At 42.7% G+C, this 11,725-nt stretch overlaps 1 pseudogene; it reads right to left on the bottom strand.

Annotated features, from left to right (window-relative positions):
• Positions 1–3,529: 3,529 nt before the first annotated feature.
• Positions 3,530–5,278, bottom strand: LOC114503770 (annotated as a pseudogene).
• Positions 5,279–11,725: the final 6,447 nt, after the last annotated feature.

The following is an 11,725-nucleotide window of genomic DNA, read 5'->3' as shown; positions in this document are numbered from 1 at the left end:
CTTTACTTGTTTATTTTGTCTACCTCACACAGTTATTGTGTCAGTTCCACCTGGGCAAGGACTTTTGTCCTCAGTGCTTGGAACAAGGCCTGGCACACAGAAGATGCTCAGTAAATGTTTGGTGGAGGAATGAATGAAGTGCTATCAAATGAGACTAAAAAAAAGGAGGAAAGTGGAGTGAGGAAGAGGAGAGGGAGGGGAAGAATAGGGGGAGAAGGAAGAGGAAGAAAGTAGCTACTCATCATCTCTGCAGCTCCCCTTTGGTTTCTCCTCTGAGCATCTCATCTTCTAGGACATGTCCTCCAGGACCCCATCGGCGCTCAGGAGGCTCCCAAAAGGGTGCACAGCCACCAGGAGCATCTTCCTTTCCAGGAGTCCAGGTCTGGAGGAAAGGAGCTCTCCAGAGCATTCTCAGAAGGGCCACGAGAGGGCACTTCTTCCCAGGCCAAATCCAGGAGCAGCGCTTGTAGTGGGACGCCTATGAAGGAATCGTCCTGAAAAGCAGTGACATCTTTAGATTTTTCTTATTGTTACCTTAAATATCTCTAAACATAGCATATTAATATAGAAATTTAAGAAACTAAAAAGAAATAAAAATCACTGCTTTAGCTTTCCTGGGAACTCAATATTAATTTACCTATGTATTTTATTTTTATTAAATTTTTTAAAATCTTTTCTTTTAAGATTTTATTTATTTCTTAGAGAAGGGAAGGGAGGAAAAAAGAAAGGGAGAGAAACATCAATGGGTGGTTGCCTCCTGCGCACCCCCTAGTGGGGACCTGGCCTGCAACCCAGGCATGTGCCCTGACTGGAAATCAAACTGGCTACCCTTTGGTTTGTAGGCCAGCACTCAAATCACTGAGCCACACCAACCAGGGCTAATTTACCTACATATTTTATTTTGATCACCATTTGTTTATTCACAATTTTTAACCTTTAAACAATTTTTGATTGATTTGAAAGAGGGGGCAGAGGAGAGAGAGATGGAAACTCCACTCATTGTTCCACACATTTATGTATTTGTTGGTTAGTTCTTGTATGTGCTGACAGGAAATCCAATCTGCAACCTGGTGTACTGAGTAGACACTCTAAACAACTGAGCTACGCAGCCAAGGCACAATTTTTATTTCAATCTTTTATTTTTGAGGATTTTAAGCAAAAAAACCCCCCAGAAATGTACTTAATGCCACTTGAAAATTGTTTAAAAAAAGAAAGTGGTTAAAACAGTAAATTTTATATGATGAGTATTTTTCCACAATGAAAAAAAAGTAGATTATAAAACATGAACAACTGTCAGCTTAGTCCTGTGTCATCTCCTCCCGTGTTTCCACTTCCTGGCTAACTGGGTTGTTTTAAAACATTTACTTCAAAGCAGCCAGTCCATCACTTGCAAATATTTGAATATGTATGAATTCTAGGAGATAAGGACTATTTATTTTTAAAATATCCATGATATCATTACTATACTTTAAAAACTTAAAATCATCAAATGTCCAGGGAGTGTTCAAGTTTGTAATTGTCTCATAAATGTTATAATTTGTTTTGTTTTATTATTTTAGCGACAGACTGAATCAGGATCCCAGAATCTCCATACACTGCATTTGGTTGAAATGTTTTTAAAATCTCTTTGATCTAAAAAATCTCTCACTATTTTTTCAATTTATTAGTTAAAGAAGACAGATTTGTCTTGCCGTGTCTCAGTTGGGATTTTGCTGACCACACCCCTGTGGTGTCATTAGTAATAGTCCCCTCTTATTCATATTTCCTAAAAATTGGTAGATAGCTCTAGGCCCATGCTGAGAGTAAAAACACTGTGAGCCAGAAATGCAAGTCACTATGTAAGTTTAAATTTTCTAGTAAGCACTTTAAAGAGATTTTTTAAAGATGAAATTGATTTCAATTATTTAATTTTAACCCAACATGTCCAAAATTTGATTATTTCAACATCCAATCAAGATTTTAAAAGTTGGGTAGTTTGCATTTTTTTTCAAGTATTCCAAATCTAGTGTATAATTTACATTCAGAGCACATCTGAATTTGGACTGGCCCCATTCCAAATGTTCAACAGCTACATGTGACCCATAGCTAGTATTTTGGACATTTTTTGGAAATTGGACCTTCCAGACATTTTACCTGATTCAGGTTTGATTTTTTTCAGCAAGGCAACTTCATCAGTGGTGATGTGGACTTCCACTCAGAGATGCACAGTTGCCATTCTTTTGTGATGGAAACATCAACAAATATCTTAATAAGTGAACAAATGTGCCCGCAGAAACTCTGCCTGAGATTATTCACCCATTTGTGGGCTTCTCACCAGCCTCACTTCTCAAAAACACACGTAGAAAGAAAAATTGGAATGCCTCTGGATACATAGCTTGAATGGCTGTATTTCTCATTTAACACACCCTATGTACTTTCCCGGGTCACTAAGTACTTCCTTAAAACAATTTGCAGTTTGGAAGTGTAAAGGAAGAGCATTCTATGGCTTTTCCTTAAAGTTGAACCACTTGGGCTATTTCTAGAGTGTCACTATTGGAAGTCATTGGTAAGGGAGATGGTGTACCTAGCTCATTAAAACACTGTAATTTGAATCAAATAATTAAGCATAAAAATAAAAACATAAGTGGCCTGCAAGAAAAAAAAAGGGAGAATCCCTTTTTCAATGAGGAAGGACTTTTTGTGACTTAAAACCCAGAAGCTATATATAAAAAAAGGATATATTTGCTCTTTCTCTCTCACACACATAAAATTTCTGTATGACAAAAACATTAACAGCAAAGTCAGGGACAAATGACAACCTGGGAAAAAAACTTGTGATTCATATCACAAGAATTTAATTTGCCTTATAAAGAGCTTCTGGGATAGTGATGGGGATTAAGCAAAAATAATGAGAGAGAGAAAAAAAACTCAATGCCATGGACAAACTGTGGAGATTGGGGGTAGGAGAGTGGAGGTATAAAAGGGTATGGGGAATAAATGGTGATGGACAGAAACTTGACTTGTGGTGAACACACAACACAGTGTGCAGATGATATGTGGTGGAATTGTGCACCTGAAACCTGTATATTGTTAACCAGTGTCACCCCAATAAATAAAAGAAAAAGAAAAAAGAGCTTCTTGAAGACAATCAGAAAAAGAACAATACACCAATTTTTAAATTTTTATTGATTGATTGATTTGAGAGAGAAAGAGACAGAGACAGAGAAACATCGATTCATTGTTCCACTTATTTGTGCATTCCTTGATTGCTTCTTGTGTGTGCCCTGACTGGGAATTGAACCTGCAACCTTGGCATATCAGAATGATGCTCTAACCAACTGAGCTACCTGGCCAGGGCCATACCAATTTTTTCAATTGTATTTCAAAGGAAAAACAAATGGCTATTAAACATTTGGGGAAAAAATCTTGTACTAAAATGAAAATTAAAACTGTGAAATGCCATTTTTCACCTATCAGATTGACAGAAAATCCAGAAGGTGTTGTTATTATTGTTATTGTTGTTGTTGTTTACTTTTAACTTTAACAAAATTTATTGGTTTTTCATGATTGCCTCTGGTCCAGGTTTAAAAGGGCTGTCTGGGTTCCTCTGGCCTTGTTTCTGGGCTGCTGCTACGGCTTTTAGGCCCTGTTTTGCTTCTTCAGCTTTTGAGCCTCCTGGGCTATCCAAGTACACAGAGCCTCTTCAGCCACCCAGCGGCAGTGGGCTTCCAGGTAGCACAGAAAGAGAAAGGTATACTTAGTCCCCAGCTCCTTGCACGTCTTCTCGAGGACATTATAGAGGTTGGTCTTACAGAGGATTTTGAGCATCTATTGCTCTGGTTAGTGCTCATCAGCAGGTAGCTTGTGGGCTCCGTCCTTTCAATGGTTCTGCGAATTCTTCTTAATTGCAAACCTGACAGTCAAGGCAACAATTTGAGCCTGGAGGGAGCTGGTTTTCTCAGGGATACCTTGTTTATCAACTGCTGTTGTTTGATTTTTAGCTTCAACCTCTAGTTGGTCATTTCCAAAGACAAGAGACTTTTCATGGCATCATCAGCCTAATCAGTTCTAGCGATGGTCTGGTAATTTTTAAGTGGAGTGGAAGTGGGTCATCTTGGCTGGCGGGCTGGTTTTGGATGCCATACCCTTGGGCAACAGAGGGTGAGACCTTGAAGAGGTTCTAACAGTGGAAAACTGTAATGGTCGGAAATTGTTACCCACCCCACCCTTTTTCTGACCTTGTTTCTGCAAGTGCAGGCTCTGACTAATATGTAGCTTGTAGATAAACAGCATGTTTGTATAAAAACTCTAGGAACAACTTCAGCAGATACAGACTCAGACCTTTAGGCATCTCAGCTCCGGGAGATTTGCTAACCTTCGACTGTGGAACTAGAATGAAGTAGAACCAGGATGACGTAAAACCAGGAAGATGTGCCCTCACCACCATGGCTCAGCTGGTTGAGTGTTGCCCTGCAAAGTAAAAGGTTGCTGGTTCAATTTCTAGTCAAGGCACATGCCTGGGTTGCTGGCCAGTACTGGGTTGAGGTGCATGCAAAAGGCAACCAATTGATGTTTCTCTCCCTCTCTTTCTCCCTCTACACCCCTCTGTCTAAAAATAAATAAAATCTTTAAAAAGAAACAAGACAGGATGATATGAAGCCAGGATGACTAAACCAGGATGACACACACTGGACCGTCACTTGAGCTATCGGAATGGACTGTGCGTGTCAGCACATGGAGAACTCTGCGGCTCCCTCCCTTGATCTCTTTGTTCTGTTTCCCTCTCCCTCCTTATAAAAACCTCCGCCTCCACTGAGAGGGGGAGATGGGCTTTGAGACGTGAGTTCCCCATCTTCCCAGGAGATAGGCTTTGAGATGTGAGTCCCCATCTTCCAGGTTGCTGGCACCTGAAAATAAACCACTTTTCTTTCAGGGGTGTCCAGCCTGAGGCCCAAGGGCTGTATGCAGCTCAGGATGGCTGTGAATGCCACCTGACACAAAATCATAAAATTTACTTAAAACATTATTTGATTTTTTGTGTGTGTAAATACGAGTCGCAATGTATTTAATGTGTGGCCCCAGACAAGTCTTCTTCTTCCAGTGTGGCCCAGAGATGCCAAAACCTTGGACACCCCTGCACATCATCACCTGCTTATCAAGTACTGGCTTTCACAGTGGTAGGCAGCTGGGTCTGCTTCCAATTATAAGGTGAGGAAAGGCCCCAGTGGTTGGAGGGAAGCCAGGCACACCCTCCACCATTGGTCACTGCCTGGGTCCAAATGGAACTTACCATCCACATCACCGTTAGCTTGGTGACTTCTGACCCCTGTGAGCAGTGCTACCATGCTGGTTCCCAAAATCCAGAAGTTTAATAAGATACTTTTCTGGCAATGCTGAGGGGAAATACATACTGCTGTACACTGTTGGTACCAATGCACGTTGGCCCAACTCCATGGAGGCAATTTGGTAACATTTATCAAAATTAACAAAATACATCCTTTTTGATGTAGTTCTACTTTGGGAAATTCCTCCTACAGGTATAATTGTAAAGATATAAAATGACAACCTGAAAGATTATTTATTACTGTATGGTTTATAGTAGCAAAAGCTTAGGGATAATGCTTTCAAAGAGCCACCTTCTCTCTGTCTTCACGTGATGAAGAGAGAGAGAGTCTTTTTTAATAAGGGCACCAGTTCCATCATGTTTACCAGTTCCACCCTCACACCCTAATCACTCCCAAAGGCCCCACCTCCAAATACCATCACGCTGGAGGGTTAGTGCTTCAACATCAGAAGGGGGATACAAATATTCAGTCCAACCATATTTTGTTAATTCTGGAACACTTTGGGGAAAAAAAAACCACAATATTCTGTCACAGGTCTCTAGCCTTTTAGAAATACCTGTTATGTCTCCCAATGTAAGATTCTTGTTAATGCTTTTGGCTTCTTTCTCTCCTGAATTTCACTTCCTTCTGCTTTCCCATGTCCCAACAACATTGTACTGGTACTTATTCTTTTATACTAAATCCCTGATCTTCATATAGTGAGTTGTATTTGCACATCAAGGTCCCCATCTTTTCTCTTATGAAATGCATGTCTATTGGGATTGTGGGAAGGAGTATGGAACTTAATAAGAAAGAAGCAGGGTTGGGTTGGGTTTGGTTTTTAAAATCATTTGTAAGGGTAACATTTCCCTGACCATTCTAGAACAAAATTTGCCATTTAAAGATAGACAATTTACCTGAGAGAAAAGTTCTCAATTCCTACTTTTTCTTTTTCCCATATTTCCCAGCACATCATGAACTGATAAGTAAACTGAAAAGTAAAAGAATGTATCCTAATTTTAAAAAATTCAGTCCATAACAATTTTTAAAAAGATTTTATTTATTTATTTATTTTTAGGGAGAAGGAGAAAGAGAAGGAGAGAAACATTGACTGGTTGCCTCTTGCACACCCCCAACCACGGACTTGGCCCACAACTCAGGCATGTGTCCTGACCCGGAATGGAACCAGTGACCTTTTGGTTACAGGTAATGCTCAATTCACTGAGCCACACCAGCCAGAGCTCAGTCTGTAACAATTTTTAAAATGAAAATGTTTAAATATACAAAAAAAGAACCTTAAAAGTGATGAATAAACCTGGATAAACATTCTTGAACAAAACTTGTGTGGACACATGACCAGGGAAGGGAGACTTCTCCAGCTATGCTGGTTAGGCTTTTTGGGTTTGGGGCAACGGAAAGGCACTATTCATTCAAAACTAGAGATTCAGTGGTTTAGAACTAGAGAAAACTAGGTTCAAATCTTGGCCCTCAAAACCTGTGTGACTTCAGCCAAGTGTCTGAAGGAATCAGGATCTTAGTTTCCTCATTTTGAAAGGGAAAGGAGTGTTCTCCTGTCCAAGGCCAGTTTGAGGGTGACGTGAGACAGAGACTGCTGCGCATGCCTGATGGTATAAAGGTGAGTGCTAAATAAATATGAACACAGCCTTATTATTCTTTCCTTAGTGTGCTCATGTACACACAGGCTCCCAGGCTGGGAGGGCTGGGAGATTGGGTGCAGATGGGAAAGTTGTCTCAGCAGCACTGGCTGTTCCACTCCCTTCTGAAGCCTCGGCCCAATGTCTGAGTCACTGGTGCCCTGAGTCTCTGAGGTTCCTGCCCTAGGGCTGACCTTTCCTGGTGACCACAATGTGACCAGAGACTGGCAGAGAAGGTCATGATGAGCTAGATGCTGGGGTGGTGGGGCCATGCCCTGGAGAGAGGCCCAGCAGCCTTTCTTGGGGTGCCCACATACATAGCCTCAGTGTCCCTCTTGGCTTATTAGGAAAAATCAGGTACATGTCCCAGGCTATAGTGCATTTTTCAGGTTCCTCCCCCAAGCTGGATCACCCATTCCTTAACTCTTTGTCTGGATCATCTTGGCATCCCTTAGCCTCAGGGAGCCCCACCTGATGGCACTGGTCTCTCATCTGGGCTCTTCTAGCTCTTGTGCTTCCCCCTGATAGCACTGATCATCCAGTATTCATGTTAAGTGGCTAAAAGAATCACAATTAGGTCAAAAGGTACCAAATTCCAGTTACAAAATAAATAAGTCATGAGGATGTAACACAAAGGTGATTATATACATATTTTTCTATAATAATACTCTATTGCTCATTTGAAATATACTAAAAGAGTAGATCTTAAAAGCTCTCATCACAAGAAAAAAAATTGTGACTATGAGGTAAAGAATGTTAACTTGACTCATTGTGGTGAGCATTTTACAATATATTCAAGTATTGCCCTGGCTGATATGGCTCAGTTGGTTGGAGTGTCATCCCACAAAACCTAAAGGTCTCAAGTTTGATTCCTGTTCAGGGCACATGCCTGGGTTTGGTGTTTGGTCATAGTTGGGGCACACAGGGCAGGCAACTGATCAATGTTCCTCTGGCAGAAAAGATGAAAAGAAATAGGTGACTTTCAAAGGTATAGACAGAACTCCCGCTGGGATTCTGGGCAGGTTTGGAGTTTTAACATTGAAAGGACTACAGGGCTCAAAGGGCTAGTTTTGGTTTCCTGTCTGTGCCTTCAAATTCTAATCTAATAACATCCTCCAGCAAACAGATGTCACAGGATCTTGCATATTCTATGTCCCAGGCCTGATTACCCCAGGAGTCTGCCAACTCTGGTCTAGACTGCACTGCCCCTGCTATTTCCACAGGCCTGAGTCGGGCAGAGGAGACAAAGGCAGCTGGGAGACTTGGATTTCTCACATCTAAGAACAAGGACTCAGGCTTTGACAAAGCCAAGGGGGCAGGGGTTGATGTCCATCACCCCTTCATTTCCACAGCCCTGAGTCTCTTTCAAGAGGCCTCCTAGTGATCATACCTGTCTTAGGCGATTCCCTCTATGGGAAATCTTACCTGTCATTGGCTAACTGATCAAGCCTGGGAGGCCAAGCACAGAACAGGCAGCATTCATGCGAGGGAAATAAGTTTTGTCTCCTTAGTGGCTCCTGGTCTGGAGGTCTTTCACTCAGCCTAAGTCACAGGGGGTTACAGCTTCCTGAGACTAGGCAGGGCAGTTCCCAACAGTGGTCATGTAAGAGAATGTCCTTGTTCTTAAGATTTTATTTATTTATTTATTTTCAAAGAGAGGGGAAAGGGAGGGAGAAAGATAGGGAGAGAAACATCAGTGCATAGTTGCTTCTCATGTGCCCCTCACTGGGGACATGGCTGGCAACCCAGGCATGTGCCCTAACTGGGAATCAAACCAGCAACCTTTGGTTTGAAGGCCAGTGCTCAATTCACTGAGCCACACCAGCTGGGCAGAATATCCTTGTTCTTAGTAAAAGGCAAAGTCATACATAATGTCTGCAACATATGGCTCAGAAAAAATAATGTGTGGGTATTACCTTTCTTTCTCTCTGTATTTTATATGTGTGTGTGTGTGTCTTATGTAGGTGCATATGTATTACACATATGCATATATATTATATATGTGTGTGAGAGGATAGATGGCAGAGGAGGTTTGGCTTCTGTGCAAATTTGAACAAGTGAGAGGAATGTAACTCATGGGAGCAGCACTCATTGTCAGCTCCTGGCAGAACTCAAAATAGGCCATGATTGGGACAGGTTTAAGGCAAACTATAGTCCTAGCCATCCTGGGGAACTATTGCCCTCACACCTCCTCTCTCAAACCATGGGATTTCTCTATGCCTCAGTTTCCTCTCTTCTTCAAAATGTAGCTTAAAACAGTACTATCCCAACATTATAGGGTATATTCAGTGAATGCATGTACATAAAATATTCAAAATAGTGCCAGGCACAGAGTGAGACTACTGAAGTATGCTATTATATTAGCTATCTATTGTGTCAGCTGCATTACAAGTAGCTTAGAAAAACAACACACATTTGTTATTTCATAGTTTTAATGGTTCATGACTTTGGGAGAGGCTTAGCTGGGTGGTGGTGGCATGGGGTGTCACAAGGTTAATAACATGTCAGCTGAGGCTGTGTCATCTGAAAGTGTGACTGGGACTGGAGGATGTGCTTTCAAGAGCCCTGGCTGGTGTAATTCAGTGGACTGAGCACTGGCTTGCAACCAAAGGGTCACCGGTTCCATGCCCAGTCAAGGCACATGCTGGGATTGCAGAACAGGTCTCCAGTAGGGGGCATGTGAGAGGCAAGCACACGTTTATGTTTCTCTCCCTCTCTCTAAAAATAAATAAATAAAATCTTAAAAAAGAAAGAGCGACCTCTCTTACATGCTGGCTGTTGAGTGGGGACCTCAGTTTCTCACCATGTGGATCTCTCCAAAGGGTTGCTTGAGCGTCCCACAGCATGGCAGCTGGCTTCTCCTGGACCACATGATCTAATCAAGAACAAAGCAGAAGCCACATGTATTTTATGACATAACCTCAGAAGTCACACACACCACCAGTTTAACAATACGCTCTTAATTATATGATAGAGGGAAAATATACAAGGGCATGAATATCAGAAGGCAAGGCTCACTGGGCTATTTTGAGTAAAGGTAGCATATTATGGCTGCTCAGAACAGAGCTCTGAGTTAGCCAGCCTGGTTTCAAACCCTAGCTCTGTCCAGATAACTGTGAGAATTTGGACAAGTATGTAACCTCTCTTTTACTGTCTTGTCTATGAAATAGAATAAGTACCTACCAAATTTGGAATTATTAGAATTAAGTGAATACAGAATCACTTTAGAACACAGTATATTTAGTACACAGTAGGTGTTTGCCACTACTTTTTAAATTTTATTTATTTATTTTTTAGGAAGAGGGGAAGGGAGGAAGAGAGGGAGAGAAGCATTGATGTGAGAGAGAAACATCAATCAGTTGCCTCTTGTATACATGTCCCAACTAAAGGGATCGAACCTGCAACTCAGGCATGTGCCCTGACCTGGAATCAAACCAGTGACCTGTTGCTTTGTGGGACAACACCCAACCAATTGATCCACACTTGTCAGGGTACCACCACTTTTAGTTTTTTAAGATTTTATGTATTTATTTATAGACAGGAAGGGAGGGAGAAAGAGAGGGAGAAACATCAATGTGTGTTTGCCTCTCATGAGCCCCCTACTGGGGCCTGGCCTGCAACCCAGGCATGTGCCCTGACTGGGAACAGAACCGGTGACCCTTTGGTTCACAGGCTGGCACTCAACCCACTGAGCCACACCAGCCAAGGTGAGGAGAAATTCTTGTGTAGCTTGCTCATGGCTTGTGACTCTAAGAGAGAGCCTTTTGTGTTTGTGACCTCTGAAACCTGGTAGCAAGGAAGAAGCTGCTGAGAAATGGATAATAAAGTCCTCAGGTCAGAAAAGTGAATGATCAATTATTTCAGCACAGGAAGCCAGGGAGGAAAGAACACACTCTGGGATAGCAATGTCTCCCACTCAGATGGAGGCCAGAGGCTTCAGGGTGGACAGGCTGCCTCTAGGGCAGATGGTGACCCTCTGAGTCTACTCCTTGTGGAGGTTTTCCTCCCTGTCCTCCCCATCTGCCTGTCACTGCTGCTGGGATCTGCATCCCTGGCAGCTGGCCTGGCCAAATGTGTGAGTGGTAAACTGTACATCGACCCAGGGCACGCAGTTTCATTCCAGAGGCTGAGCTGGCTCTGAGCCCTGCTGAGTCAACTCTGTTCTTCTTGCCAGAGCTGGAAACCAACCTGCCTCGGGTTCTTCCTGGCAGGCAGATTTTTCTGTGCCAGCCTGTCTTTCCTGACAGGGTATAGGGGGAGGACTTTAGTGAAAGTTTGTTGAATAAATGCCTACCATTGTGGAATAGCCTTGGTCCAGCCCCACAGCTATACTCAGTTCTTTCTTTGTCCCAACCTTGCCCATACCCCAGTCTCAGAGTGTGGAGTCTCTCCACCAGCCTAGGAACTCCACATAGGGGAGCAGACTGCCAAATGAATGAATGAATGAATGAATGAGTGGGCTGGCCTTCCTTCCAGGTATCCCCTCTTTCTGTTAGGAGTTTCCTATATTGATACAGGCAAGACTCAGACACGCAGGCCCTGGGGGCAGAGAGTGTCATTGAGAAGTGAGGCCCTGAGCTGGAGACTTAACAGGGCAGACACAGACCCTGCCACCAGGGCACTAGGTTGTGGGGAAGAGGGATGAGAGACATTAAAGAATCCACAGTCATTGCCCCCAGCTCAGGAGCTCAGTTGGTTACAGCTATGTCCGGGTAAGCCAAGGTTGTGGTTTGATCCCCGGTCAGGGCACATTCAAGAAGCAGCCAA

The sequence above is a fragment of the Phyllostomus discolor genome, chromosome 8 (genome assembly GCF_004126475.2).
Source record: "Phyllostomus discolor isolate MPI-MPIP mPhyDis1 chromosome 8, mPhyDis1.pri.v3, whole genome shotgun sequence".
NCBI lineage: Eukaryota > Metazoa > Chordata > Mammalia > Chiroptera > Phyllostomidae > Phyllostomus > Phyllostomus discolor.
Note: the sequence above shows the minus strand (reverse complement) of the source record. Positions and strands in the feature narration are given on the sequence as shown.